At 38.7% G+C, this 14,301-nt stretch overlaps 1 protein-coding gene across 8 annotated transcripts in view; it reads left to right on the top strand.

The window, feature by feature from the left end:
* SEMA6D (semaphorin 6D) overlaps window positions 1-14,301 on the top strand; it is a 589,870-nt gene that overhangs the window by 267,424 nt on the left and 308,145 nt on the right. For all 8 annotated transcript variants that reach the window (XM_074393659.1, XM_074393658.1, XM_074393656.1 and 5 more), the window contains exon 3: window positions 12,075-12,146. The gene's annotated coding sequence lies outside the window, so the exon portion shown is untranslated. The remainder of the gene's footprint in view (window positions 1-12,074; window positions 12,147-14,301) is intronic.

Here is a 14,301-nt window from a genome sequence, read left to right as displayed (position 1 = left end):
AATATAAAAGACTTAATGTTATTAACTAATTTGACCTAATTGACATTATGGAAGACTCTCTCCAATAACAAAAATACACATTATTTTCAAAGGCCCATGGAATATTTATCAAGATAGGCAATATTCTGACCATAAAAGACGTCTTATTAATTTAAAAAAGACTCAAAACATACAAAATATATTTCCTAGCCACAATGGAATTAATAGTGGAAAGATACCTGGAAAATCCTTGTATATTAGGAAATGAAATAACACACTTCTAATTAACCTGTATGTCAAAGAAGAAATCAAAAGGGAAATCAGAATGTATTTTCAAATGAATTAAAATAAAAGCATGAAAAATAAAAACGGGTAGGATACTGCTGTTATCACAGTAATTGGAAGGTGATTGACAGCACTAAACACTTTTTTTTAGGAAAGAAGAATGGTCTCAAATCAATGGCATATGCTTCCACCTAGAAAAACCAGAGGGACAAACGCAATTGAAATCAAAGTAAGGAAAAGAAGTAAAGCTATGAGCTCAAAGCAAAACAGAGCAAAAAACTATTAATGAAGAATATCAGTATAAATGTTGCAGACAGACACTATGATAAGCCCCAATAATTCCCACCTTTTAGTATTCATGCCTTTGTGTAATCTCCTGCCCTTAAGTGTGAATGAAACCTGTGATATGTTTCTAACCACTTACCTATGGTAAAGATAACGAGGTGTCATTCCTGTGATTAGGTTTTGTTATATAGCAAAGGTGATAGGATACTGCTTCCATCATTATGTTGCATTATGTGAAACTCCATCTCAGCAAACAAGCCAGAGATTCTTGTAGCCTTGATGAATTGAGTGACCATGTTGAAGAAACCCATTTGGCAAGGTGTGTCGACAGCCTCTGGCCGCTTCTGGTGGCCTCTAACTCCTCAGAGTAGTCTTGAGACAACAGCCTGTAAAAAGCCAGGGGCCTCCTTCATATTGCTTCCAGGAAATGAATCCTGTCAATAGCCTGAATGATCTAGGCATCAGATGCTTCCCAGTTGAATCTGCAGATGAAAACACAGCCCACTGATATGTTGATTACAGCCATGTGGCGTATTCTGTAGACCAATTTGCATATGGCTTGATTACTGAAGGCAGGATGGTCTGAGAGAAAGAGGAGAATCAAGAAAAACCTAAGCTGGTTTTGCACTGGGTGGTTGTGACTTACTAAACCAGACAGATCACAGAGAAACAGATGGAGGGCAGTGAGAGTGGAAATAAAAAGTTCTGTATTGACTACACTAAATTTGAGGTGCTTACGATATCCATAAGGGGAGACATTTAAAATTCAAAACTCTTACAATAACCTCAAAACAAACAATAGGTTTTCTCTTTTCTTTTCCCTGCAGCTTTCCACTTAGACCAATATTAGACTTAAGAATTTCTGGTGGAAATTCTATTAAATTCTACCTAAAGAAATTTCATCTCTGGGTGATTACAGAGGTAACTATCTGGGGAAAAATGTGGAGTAGTGCAGAGTGTTTCAAATATACTGTATTTGGTTATTCTACTTCAATTTCCTAAATAACACATGAATTTATGAAATAAAATCCATTCTTAAAAATCAATTTCGCTAACTCCTCCATTCACCCATTAAGCTCTTTAGATCCCTGTATTCAAACCCCCAAGTCAGAAAGTTTTAAAATCTTACCCACAAACTTAAAAAAAAAATGCCTGTTTTCTAGGTTTTGTGAAGGCATAGCTAGGTGAGGTTAAAGTCATCTAATTAGCCATTCCACCGCTGTGTCTCTTCATTTGCAGTTGAATGACACTCAACTATGGCTAGAAATTCGCCTCCTGTGAATTCTCAGAAATTATTTAGAAATTACTTAGAATCTAATTTTTATGCCCAAGGAGCTCAGTAAGAAGGAGTCAGACTCATTACTGCTTATCAGAAATTACTTTTTGTCTCAAGTCTTTTTTTTACCCTGAAAAGCCAATTTTGATAAGAAGTGAAGATTTAAGCCAGCAAGAGGAGGCAAACCATTGTAAGCAGTGATCAATGCAGTTGGGTTAGCCAGGCTTATTTAGAGTAGTCCAAGAAATCATCTTGCTGATGACCAAATCATACAAAATGATAAGTACTGTACTCTCAATGTGCTTTGAAAGCACTGAATGGAAATCATATATCTGCTATGATTAAAAACTACATCATGATGCTGTGTGCTTGAGGATGGTGTATAAGAAGGAAGGAAGACAGCTGAAAATCGGTGATTCATTAGTGTTAGGTGTTCAAGTAATTGTGAATGTTTTTCTTTGTTTTCCAACTTTTTGTGCAGATAAGATTGTGAAAGGGGAATGAGGAGTATTTAAACATATTGCAAAAATTTCCTAACTTTTAGTTAAACTATAATAGAATCATCAAACTGGGTGAACAGATTCCAGTTTTGATAAATGTTACAGATTTGGTAAGTGTTGCTTATAAGTAACAGATGTTTATTACTAATAAGCACTTTAACATAAAACAGCAGATTTAATGACCAGAAAATTAACTAAATATCCCTTGATCTTGCAAAATTATTGTTTGTATTTGCCCTAAACAGGCATGTTGAGTCCTGTCTGTGGCCCTCAAGTCCCCAGATGGTCTGACTCTTGCCTACTTCCTGCTTCCTCCAGCCACTTCCTCTCACTCTGCCCAGCCTTCCTGGCCTTCTTGCTGCTTTTTGAACAAGCTCATTTATATGCCATCATGTTTGTACTTGCACTTACCTCAGCCTGGACCACTCTGCTTGGTCTTCAAGTCACTGCCTTTATTCGATTCTTACTTCAAATGTGACTTTCTCAGAGAAGCCTTTGGTGACCACATTGCCTAAAATAATGGCATTCCCACGGACTCCGCCCCAGCAGTCACTCATCATCTCATCATCTCATCACACTGTCATTATTCCACATGCAGATACCTTGCACTCTGAACTTCCCTTTATTCATTAGATGACTTCTTCATTGTCTCCCCCCAGCCACTGCCACACACACACTCTTGAATGAGCACTGAATGAACACACAGACCTTGTGCTTTCTCCCCCACTGTTGTATATGACGCACTGGAAATACCACCTAGCACAAAGGAATCATCTGTAATATTTCCTGGGCAAATGATTAAGTTGAATCTTGTAGACCAAGAATCTGAGGTTTGTCCATCAGAGTTAAATTTCATAAAGGTTATTACACATAGCATAGAACAGTATTTCCATCATTAAAAATAGTAATAATGCCCATAGCAATTTTTGTATTGGTAAATTGAGGTGTACAGGATGTTGGGGAAAAGCTTCTTAGAAATTTAATTGCTTTCTGCTCTTCAGTGAGTCACTCTATTTGGAGTGGAAAATCTGGTCCTCATATGTTAATTTAAGAGAGATGAGCTAAGACCAATACAAACCACAGATAGTCCCAAAGGGATAAATTCATAAGATTAGAACTTGAAGGGCAAATTTGTAAAATATGTGAAGAATGTATATTTTTCTGCCTGTATATTCACATTTATCCTGGGTTGAATGAACAGTGTTACCTTGAGATGTGCCCAGTGCATACCAAGCCAGTGCATACCAAGCTTTCATCCTGCCACGTGAGTAAGACAGGCCTGGTACAATGCTGGAATATACTGAATATTTCATAAAGTTACCATTCCGTAGTTTTAGATACTGATTTTTTTTTCCTTTTACATCCTGTTAGCATGATTTATTTCAAATCTTGATACTACCATGGAGTTCTTCCAGACCACCCCAGTGTGATATACTCTGCCCATTTCTCTGACATCCTGTAGCAGTTATCGGTAATTAAATGTGGCCTGGCTTTTGCTATTTTTGTTGTCTTGAACTCTTACTTGGGGTTCTTTTTGTTTTGATAGTTTGGGGCTACGATTTAAAGTTTAAGTCACTATGGCTCATTTTACCAACAAGATTTTTAATTCAGGGATAGTGCTTTTAACCTTTTGTGCTTCCTACAGGACCCAGCACAGTGCCTTACATAGCAGGCAAGCACTGTGTATGTCGCCTCACCAACAATTCTGGAGGGCATATGCTGCATGCCCCCCAGATGACCCATCTCAACCTTCCTCTTCTCAGACAAGAAATATGTAGGTGTTTTTTGAGGAAACTGAGTCTACTTGCTACAGTCCTTTTAAGTATTGATCTGGAGTGCTGCTGTTGCTGCCCTAGACATAAATATATTTCTTGCTTCCCTGCCATCAAAGATTAAATCATTGACTGTAATGAACTAGAGTTAAAACTGCCAGGTTCTTTGGATTCTCAGATAGAATGAAAAACACATTAGTTGTGGTGGTTTGTTGTTATTGTTTTTTTCCTGTTTCTGTGAGCCATAGCGAATTGTGATTACTCTGTTCACAATGAATAGGTAAAATGCCTTCTCTTTTTCATTATTAAGGTTAGGCAAGAGTGCAGGTAATTTTGTCTCGTAAAGATTACTTAATTCACCTTGGGTGAGGGGAGAAGGGCTGAAATAAAGCTAAAACCTATTCTACAAGAACCCAGCCTTTATGGCTCTGTTTATTCCTAGTCTGGCTTGTAATTTATTAGATCTCTTAGCAAAACAGATGCCATTGAAAGAGGCATGTGGACAGAGAGAAAATGCCAGACCACAAAGAGGCGTAGCTACAAAACCAATTCAGTATTGAACTTGGACATGGGAAGTACTTTTTTTAAAAAAATGAAGAAAAGGGTCTTCAGTAAGTAAATCAGAATACCTCTGATTCCTTAAAGAATAGCAATCCATGATAGCAATAACGAAAACAACCAGGATCTAAATCCACCTAGTTTTTCATTTTGGTGCAGTATTTTCAGTTGCAAATTAGGTTCCACTGTGAGCTCTGCATGAAGCTAATAATTTTCCCCTAGAAATATTGTTCAAGCCTTCAGAGGGCCCAGAATGTTCAACCTGGTCCTTCACAATTAACCACATACATGTATCCTTTTCTTCACAATTCAAAACTTCCTTCTCTATAAACCCTTTGCCGATCATCTCTGCCCATAACAAGTTCTCTGAACTCAATTCCTCTAGCTCTGACTACATATATGTCTACTTTAGATCTTAACACATCCAGTACATTTTAGTTTACAAAGGAAAGTAGGCTCAAACACCAACGTTTCTCAACCCTTCACAACGTATTTCTAAAGAAAAGATGGTGGTGGCTGAAGCAGATGTAACTGTCATGTTAGGCCCAAGAGTTGTGGAGTGTGTTGATAGTATTTCAGGGGGAATCTCAGTGGTACCCAAAGGAAACAGACTTTAAAGTTGGGCAAACTTTATCAGAAACATGTCTTCTGTAGTTTATTGTGTGACCGTATTAGTTTCCTGTGACTGCTATGACCTGTTATCAGATACTTGGTGGTTTAAAACAGAAGTTTATTTTCTCCCGGTTCTGGGGGCCAGAAGTCTGAAATCAAGGTGTCCGCCAAGCTGCACTCCTTCCAAAGGCCTCAGGGAGAAAGCGTTCCTTGCCTCTTCCAGCTTCTGGTATCTCCAGCCACACTTTGACTCGCAGCTGCACTACTCCAGTCTTCACCCCTGTGGTCCCCTTGACACCTGTGTGTCTTCTCCTCTGTGTGTCTGTCCCCCAGACTCCCTCTGCCTCTCTCTCATAGGGTGCATACACATGATTGCCTTTAGATCTACCTGGATAATGCAGAATGGGCTCCTCCCCTTGTTAAATTTACTCATTCATATATTTTTCTATATAAGGTAATATTCACAGGCTTCAGGAGTTATGATCTGGACATATCTTTTTGCGGGCTGCCATTCAACCCATGTAGTGACCTTGAGAAGCAATTTTAACTTTTTGTAAGCTACAATCCCCTCAACAGTAAGATGAGATTAATAAACTTCTATTGTCATACAGTTAGGAGAAATAAAATATATTTTCCATGTAAAATATGTGTTGCAGGATCATGTACAGTAAAAAGTCCTTCTCTGGATGCTCTTGTAATAAATTCAGCCCCTGCAGCACCCCCTCCATAGAGGTGTCTCATATGTGCTCATTAAGAAAAGGTTTCAGTTATCATATGGAATATGCTACCCCACCCCATCATGCTTCAGGTGCCTTTGTCTCTGCCTCATGCCAGGCCACTGCCACCAGTGTCCAAATCCATGCCAAGGGCTCCTGATGTTCCCAGATCTGCCAACATTGTATTACACATCTGAGCCTGGCTTTTCACTTTTGTGAGATGGTTGGTTTGAGGAGGTGCTGATATGCAGGCATGGTAGATAATTCCCTGCCACCACTGTGGTGTGGCTGATTTAGTTAAGCCCTCAAGGAGCTAAAATTTTAAAATCCCTCCATTATTCCCTTCTCTAGCCTCTAACACCCACTTTTCTGCTCTCTGTTTCTGTGAGTTTGACTTCTTTAGTTTATACACATAAGTGAGATCATGCATAAACCACCCTGTACCCTTGTCAAAATGAAAAGACTCTCTCTCTGTCTCTCTCTCTAACCCTTTAATTTAAATACCTCTTAATGGACAAGTACCATATATTAATATATGAGTCCATGCAAAGTTAGGTCAGAACACAAATCAAAGTGACAGTCATGGGCCATGAATTTCTCCACCCCACTGACAAAAGAGGGACTGTCATAGACCAAGTGGGTTTGTCTTAATTTATGAAGAGACCTAATTTTCTTCTGCAAATAATCAGGTAATTTCACAAGTTTGCAGGTATGTATGAATCTCAGCGATAAATAAAAGTGAGCCTCTAGCTAGAATACTCCATTTCTCTCTGCTCATACCTCCTGGCCCTCCCTGTCTCCCCCACCACTCACAGACACACAAGTAAATGTGCCTTGCATAGCACCTAGAACATGGTAGGTACTTGATAAACACGAGATCATCTGTCATGTACTCACAGTGCTTTGCACACAGTAGGTAGTAAATGCATTTTGACCAATGAATATCTAGATTTATAATAAGAAAAATTGAAACATTCCTCATAAAATTTGAATCATTTCAACTTGGCCTCTAACTCTAAACTCTTTCACTGTTAATGGGTTCTTAACATTAAGCCCCGGAATACAGATGTTTGTACAAAAAGAAGTGGGCAAATAGGTTTCCACATCCCCATTAAAATTCTTACTGCCTAGGCCTAGATTTGCAACATTGCTAGGTGGCTAAACTCTTGTACAACTTATAAAGGGGAAAGATTTCTGACTTTATGTTCTAAACCCAGTTGATATGGTTTGGATTTGTGTCCCCACCCAAATCTCAAGTCAAATTGTGATCCCCAGTGTTGAAGTGGGGGCCTGGTGGAAGGTGATTGGATCATGGGGCGGACTTTTTCCTTGCTGTTCTGAGGATAGTGAGTTCTCATAAGATGTGGTTGTTTACAAGTGTATAGCACCTCCTCATTCTCTTTCTCCTTCTTCTGCCATGTAAGATATGCCTCTTTTCTCTTCGCCTTCCACCGTGATTGTAAGCTTCCTAAGGCCTCCCCAACCGTGCTTCCTGCATAGACTGCAGACCTAAGTCAATTAAACCTCCTTTCTAAATTACCCAGTCTCAGGTAGTTATTTTAGCAATGCAAGAATGGACTAATTCAGTAGTAAAGGGCTTTGCCAGTTCTGCAATAATATTACCTATTGGTTTTCTCAGGGAACTTGATGTGCTTTTCTGATATCAAAATGTTCATATTTGTAATTTTTCATAGGAAAAAGATAAAGAATTTATTTTGATTTTCTTCCAGCTTTATAGGTGGCATAATTGACAAGTAAAAGGTGTACAAAATGATGATTTGATGTACATATATATTATGAAATAATTATAATCAAGGTAATTAACATATTCATCACCTCACATAGTTAACAATATTTTCTGTGTGTGGTAAACACACTTCAGATCTACTCTATATGCAAATTACAAGGATGTAATACAGTATCATTAACTAGTTTCCATGTTGTATATTGGATGTTCCAGAACTTACTTAGTTCATTTTATAACTGAAATTTTGTACCGTTTGACAAAAATCCCTTCATTATTCCCACCCCCTAGCCTCTAGCACCCACTTCTCTACACTATGTTTCTATGGGTTCGCGACTTCTTTAGTTTCTACATAGAAGTGAGATCATGTAGTAATTGTTTTTCTGTGTTTGGCTTCTTTCACTTAGCAAAATGTCCTCAAAGTTTACTCATGTTGTCACAAATGGTAGATTTTCCTTTCGTTAAGGGCTGAATAATATATTCAGTTGTAAATATTTATCACATTTTCTTTATCCATTTATCCGCTGGTGAATACTTATATATTGTTTTCATATCTTGGCCATTGTGAATAATGCTACAATAATGTGGGAGTATACATAGCTCTTTAATGTATTATTAATAATTTCATTTCCTTTGGATATGTACCCAGGAGTAGAATTGATAGACTGTATGGCAGTTCTGTTTTTAATTTATTTGTTTCTTTGTTTGTTTGTTTATTTTTGAGATGGAATCTCACTGTCTTCCAGGCTTTCCAGCCTAGAAGTGATCTCAGCTCACTGCAACCTCTACCTGCCAAGCTCAAGTGATTCTCCTGCCTTAGCCTCCCAAGTAGCTGGGATTACAGGAGTGTGCCACCACTTCCGGCTAATTTTTTTTGTATTTTTTTTAGTAGAGGTGGGGTTTTGCCATGTTGGCCAGGCTGGTCTCAAACTCCTGACCTCAAATGATCCACCCACCTTGGCCTGCCAAAGTGCTGGGATTACAGGTATGAACTACCGCACCCAGCCTATTTTTAGTTTTTTGAGGTTCCTTGACACCTTTTTCATAATGGTTTTACCAATTTACAGTTCCACCAACAGTATACAAGGTTTCCCTTTTCTTCACAAGGATAATAAGTTTTATTCTTGTTTTAGAAATAAGAGCTTAAAGATGTGGAAAACTGTGACTTACCCCTATCAATGTAAAAGCATTGTGCCCTCTCTGCTGCAAAGCTGGCATGGAAAGTTTCCAGGCATTCATTATAATTTATGTTTCATGGACCCATTGTCATTCCCTACCCTGGAAATCACTGTGGATTGACACACTCCGGGTCTGGTTTGGGCCAAGGTGTTATTTATGCTAATGCTTGCTAGAAGAAGCAACGTAGAGAAGGTAGATTGACATAAGGCCACATACCCTGTGTATTCTCATTAAACATTTAAAAGCTGAATATGCAAGAATGTTGGAAAATTTCTGGGAACTAACTACTGAAAAATGTTAGCTAAATGGTATAATTAGAAGTAGAGGAAGATATGAAAAAAAAAAAAAGGCTGTTGAATTAGCAAAAACCTTGCAAGCATAGATTTAAGTGCCTGCAAAATTGAAGTGGAGCTGTTTTTTTCTTTATATGTCATGGCATTTTGCTGGGGATTAACTCATTGTCTAGTTTGTTTCCCTGCCACGATGCTAAGAGAACATTGATATAGATATAGTCCTTTATCACCATCGTATCTGTTTCCATAAGACCTACACTGGCAGCATCAGTGCCGTTTAGTAAATGTGCCTGCTCCAGTAGGAAGCAGAAAGATGACCAGTTTAAACACCTTCCCCCACTAGCAATGTGATCTAGAAAAACTGTCTTTACTTTTATGGTCTTAGTGTTTTCTGTCATCTGTAGTATAAAAATAATATTAAAATTCCAACAGGATTGCTATAAGACAGTTCATGTCACAATACTTGGTGAAGCATAGGCCAGTAGATATATAAGTAATGGGCTTATTCCACTGATTGTCACTTATTGAGCTAGATTTGACTGCCTTCTTGTTAGAAATACAGTACAATCAAGAAAATTAGCAACTTCAACCTTGTTTGTAATTTAAATGTATGTTACTCGTGTGTGTGCGTGTGTTTGCGCATTCATACCTATGTTTCTTCCATCATTGAAAATGCAATTACAGCTGAAAGGGATTTCCATTATTGGTGTTTTCTCATGATAGTAGAATTTATCCTGAACTAACAGCATTAGTAGAAATTGAGACTGTTTTAACCGCTGCAATTGAACAAATAGCAAAATGGTATGGAGACAAGTGGCTTGAATTCTGAGCACTAGCTCAGCAGGGAAACGGGCAATAAGGAGCAAGAATTGTCTGATTCATGGACTCAGCATAAGTGAGTGAAAGCTCGGCTCTGAGAAAGGACACAAGTCATCAGGGGTCACAGTCAGCCAAGTTGCTAACCTTGGAAGAGGCAGCTGTAGATATGAGGTGAGCTTGGTTATGGGGAGCAAGTTCACAGCAAAGGGAGAATTATCAAGAGCAGCTGACTCAATACCTTCCAAAAGATCACCTGCTTATCAGAACCTCTTATTTTACATATTTTTCTGTTGATGGGCTGTGCAAGTATTAAAGCGTCACTTTTCCTTACTTATCTTCTAAAGATCAAGAAAGCACAGATGAATTGCCAATGTTCAATATCCAAGTTTGAATGGCACAGATGAAATTGTCCACAGCTGTTAGACTCTCAGCCTAAAGGGAATAGTGCTTCCCCTGGGTTATATTCACTTACCCTCTTCGACACACTACAAAGCCATTCAGAATGATGTTAAAGACCAATTCCTCTTATTCCACCCTGTCTAGACTTTCTTGGAATGTTTTATGTAGAAAAGTCCTAGATTTTCCTTTTTATTGACCCCTGAACTCTTAAGGTCTCTGGGTATGGAAAGTCTGTCACTGCCAGATTTCCTATCAGCATAATTTCTTACCTGTTTTAAGTACATAACCCATCTTTTCTGAACCCAGTGGCATAGTGGGTAGTGGGAGTTATCTGCCCAGAGGAAGGAGTATTTTATGACTGCCATGATTGAAAACTGTCCATGCAAGGTGATGATAAAAAGTAGATCAACCTTTAGTTGAAGTTGATTATTACTTTAAAATTCTTTACAGGTAGTGCACCCCCTTATTGTCTGAACCTGGGGTGGATTTCCTGCCTTAGAATGCTATTGTCTGAGGACAACTGCTTTAAGGTGTGTGTGCGTGTGTACATGTCCGTGTGTGTGTGTCCGTGTGTGTGTGTGTGTGTGTGTGTGTTTAGTAGGGGAGGACTTTAAAACTGTCTTTAGTTTTTTTCCTTTTCCTTTTCTTTTTGAGGAATTTTAGAAAATTAGAATACTCAGCCCGTTCAGTTATGTATTCTGTAAATATTCCCAGAGTACTGTGAGATTAACAATTCCAGATATTAGAATTAGAATCATAGGCAAGCCCTGTTCCATGCCCATCAGTAGCTCAGACATCTAAACATCCTCCAGATTCTCCAGAAGGTGTTTATTTGTTCATTTATTGAAAAAGTATTTATCAAGTACCTACTATATGCCATGTACTGTGCTAGATATTAGAGATAAAATTAACAAAGAAATCTTTGACTCTGTCTTCATTTAGCTTCCAATCTCCGAGGTACGGCTACCTCCCTTCTTCGTGAAAATTCTGTTTCCCAAACTCAGTCACTTATGACTACCTTTAAAATCTCTCCATGTTGATATTTGAAAAGTGTTATTATTTACTTAAGATTTACTTTATTCCTGATTAAGTTTAAAACCCTTTTATAAGGAAATACTTTATTTCTGCTATCAGAAGTTAAATGGAAACTCCTATGATCTGTGATAAATAGAAGACATATAAATACAAATGCAATGGAAAAAAAAAACCCTATTAACAAATTCTAGTTGAATCTTGTCTGCTAATACCTAAATTGGTTAAAAGATACATTGGTACAGTTTAGGGACATAGTTTAACCAAAATAAGACTCTTCCCATGAACTAATTGTAACTATTGGGAAGGAAATAACTTGGTTACTGTATGCCTTGGTGTTACCTTATTCCATGTCCTTGTTTCAACTGACAGTCTTGGTTAGCTGCAATCACCATGTCCTATGTTTTTTCAGGCCCTGGTCAACACTGTTGGCTTACTTAATAAGTTTTGTGTGGGGAAATCTTTTTGGTTGAAGGCCTAAAATTGCTTACATCAACTGGAATTATGAACCGGTGCCAATTTATTTTCTCTTTTTTTAGTAGTCTGTAGGTGACACATTTTCACTGCATTTGTGGCTATTCCAATGTATTTTTGTTCTTTTTTTTTTCTTTTCTATTTGCTGTAGAATGCATGATCCTGGATCTCTTGGTCACAGACTGACAGCCTGAAGCCCTCCAGAAGCCCAAGACTCCTGGCGGTAAGGCATGAACTTTTTTGCAGTTGCACCTCTTCTGCATAGAATGATACTGCTGTTTGATTTATGTTTGAACCTGGAAGGTTTATTCTTTTTAGGGAAATATTTAATCTAATCTTGATTTTTGCCTCAAATTCGCACTGGACGATCTTGACTAAGTGGCCAGGTTGGGTTAGCTTTACAGACGGGATTCTTGATTTAATACAACTCACACTATAAATGTTGTTGTTATTATCTAAACCCTCTTAGCCAATTTAGAAAAAATACAATGGGGAAGAATAAGGACAAATAACAAAATCAGTGCCTAAGCACACCGTTTGAATCATAACCCAGGTCTGTGTGTTGCATGCCATACACTGACAGTCCTTTATGGGGTGTTTCCAAATTTTATTCAATGTAAAGCGTGTTTTTTCATAACCACATGTGTATACTGTAATGGACTTGTCTGTTAAGCAGCCACACAGAAAGGCAAGGTGCATAATGCCCACAGGTGGAAATACTCCAGATTATGACCAAGTGGTAGGAGAAGGGGCATCACAGTGCCAGAGAGAGTCTGTGAACTGACCTGTGACCACGGTGCCTCCTGAGTGCTGGTGGGAGCAGGGCGTGTCACAGTGGCATGGCATTGGGGGACTTTAGTGGACTTCACTGTGACGTTGGCTGCTTTTACAGACTCTGTGAGACAGTGATGCACTGTCCTAGTCACTGTGTTGAAATCACTGATGACTCTTAATGGAGCTTTCAGTCTGTTCATCTCTATAAATACATCTCCAAGATTCTGGTATGTTCTAAACTCCCACTTCTCCCCAAAAGATGGGACTTTCTGATTCAGGATTCACCTTCTGTCATAAGTCATAGTTTCTTAATTGTTACCTTTTGAAATCAAGTTATGATATACACCTTGCTTAAACATTCAACTCATTCCGTCGCTTTCTTGATATTTTCAGCCTTTATGTCCTACGCAATCTGTTGTAAAGACTGCTGCTCTGGCAGACATGAGCCTTTATGATTTTCTGTCTCCTGCAAGGGTCTGCACCTACTGAAAGGTTGATTCGCTGAGAGAGGCTGAATTACCATGAGATGGCAGTAGAGAGCAGCCTGGCAGATAGGCCCATATTCGTGGTTTTCGAGCCAGACTAGGGGCTGGGCCTAGTGGGAGGAGCTAGATTACAAGGTAGGCTACTTTTGATTTTTAGTTCTCTTCCCAAAAAGAGAGCGAAGCATGGCTATGAAAGAAAATCCCAGTAGTAACATCTGAGGTTAACAAATGTGTGTCACGAGAATGCAAGACCATTCTGAAAAACGAACCTCAGGTGATCAGCATTCTAGCTGGCTGTGCGCTCTCTCTCTTTCTCTCTCTTTCTCTCTCTCTCTCTCTCTCTCTGTCTCTGTCTCTCTCTCTCTCACATACACACACACACACACACACACACACACACACGAAAAAGAGAGAGAGAAGGGGTAAGGGGAAGGAAGGAGAAAAATGAAAACAGAAAGAGGACACAAACATTTTATCCTTGGAAAGCAAGGTTAAGTGAGATCAGCAAAAAGCAAGAAGGCAGTTGTGACTGATGGAGAGCCAGCCAGGACCCCTGAACTCTCAGACCATATTACCTTGACTTTGCCATTTCCATTCTCGAAGGGGCCAAAGTGCCACTGGATTGGACACTAGGGTGGGCTCTAAATCCTGTGCATTTTAATAGCCCCTATTGTATAAAGAAATCAGAACAAGTTAAAGATGGATGACATTTTTAAAACGACTGCCCAGAATGTGCCATGTCTTGCTTAAGGTCACTTAATTCACTACTGGCCGTATTAGGATTAGAACCAAGTCCACATGCCCTAATTACCAATAGGCCACGCTTTCCAGATCACAAGAGGAGGAGCAATTTGATTTTTTCTCTCAAACAGAAAAGATATTAAAAGAAACTGAGATTCAGCCATTCTCCTTAATTCTTCCTTAATTTATATTTTGGCCTATGAGGCAAGATTTGGGCCACAAAGAAGTATAGGATATCATGTCCAATTGCCTAGTAAGTTAACATGGTAATCATGGCCGTTAACAGAACATTGCTTAGTCATTTTATCCTTAGAGGATATCTCAGTAGTTATATATTACTGTCTTAGCTCTTATTTTTTCCTAAGTAGAAAATCTGAA

The sequence above is a fragment of the Saimiri boliviensis genome, chromosome 2 (genome assembly GCF_048565385.1).
Source record: "Saimiri boliviensis isolate mSaiBol1 chromosome 2, mSaiBol1.pri, whole genome shotgun sequence".
NCBI classification, from domain to species: domain Eukaryota; kingdom Metazoa; phylum Chordata; class Mammalia; order Primates; family Cebidae; genus Saimiri; species Saimiri boliviensis.
Note: the sequence above shows the minus strand (reverse complement) of the source record. Positions and strands in the feature narration are given on the sequence as shown.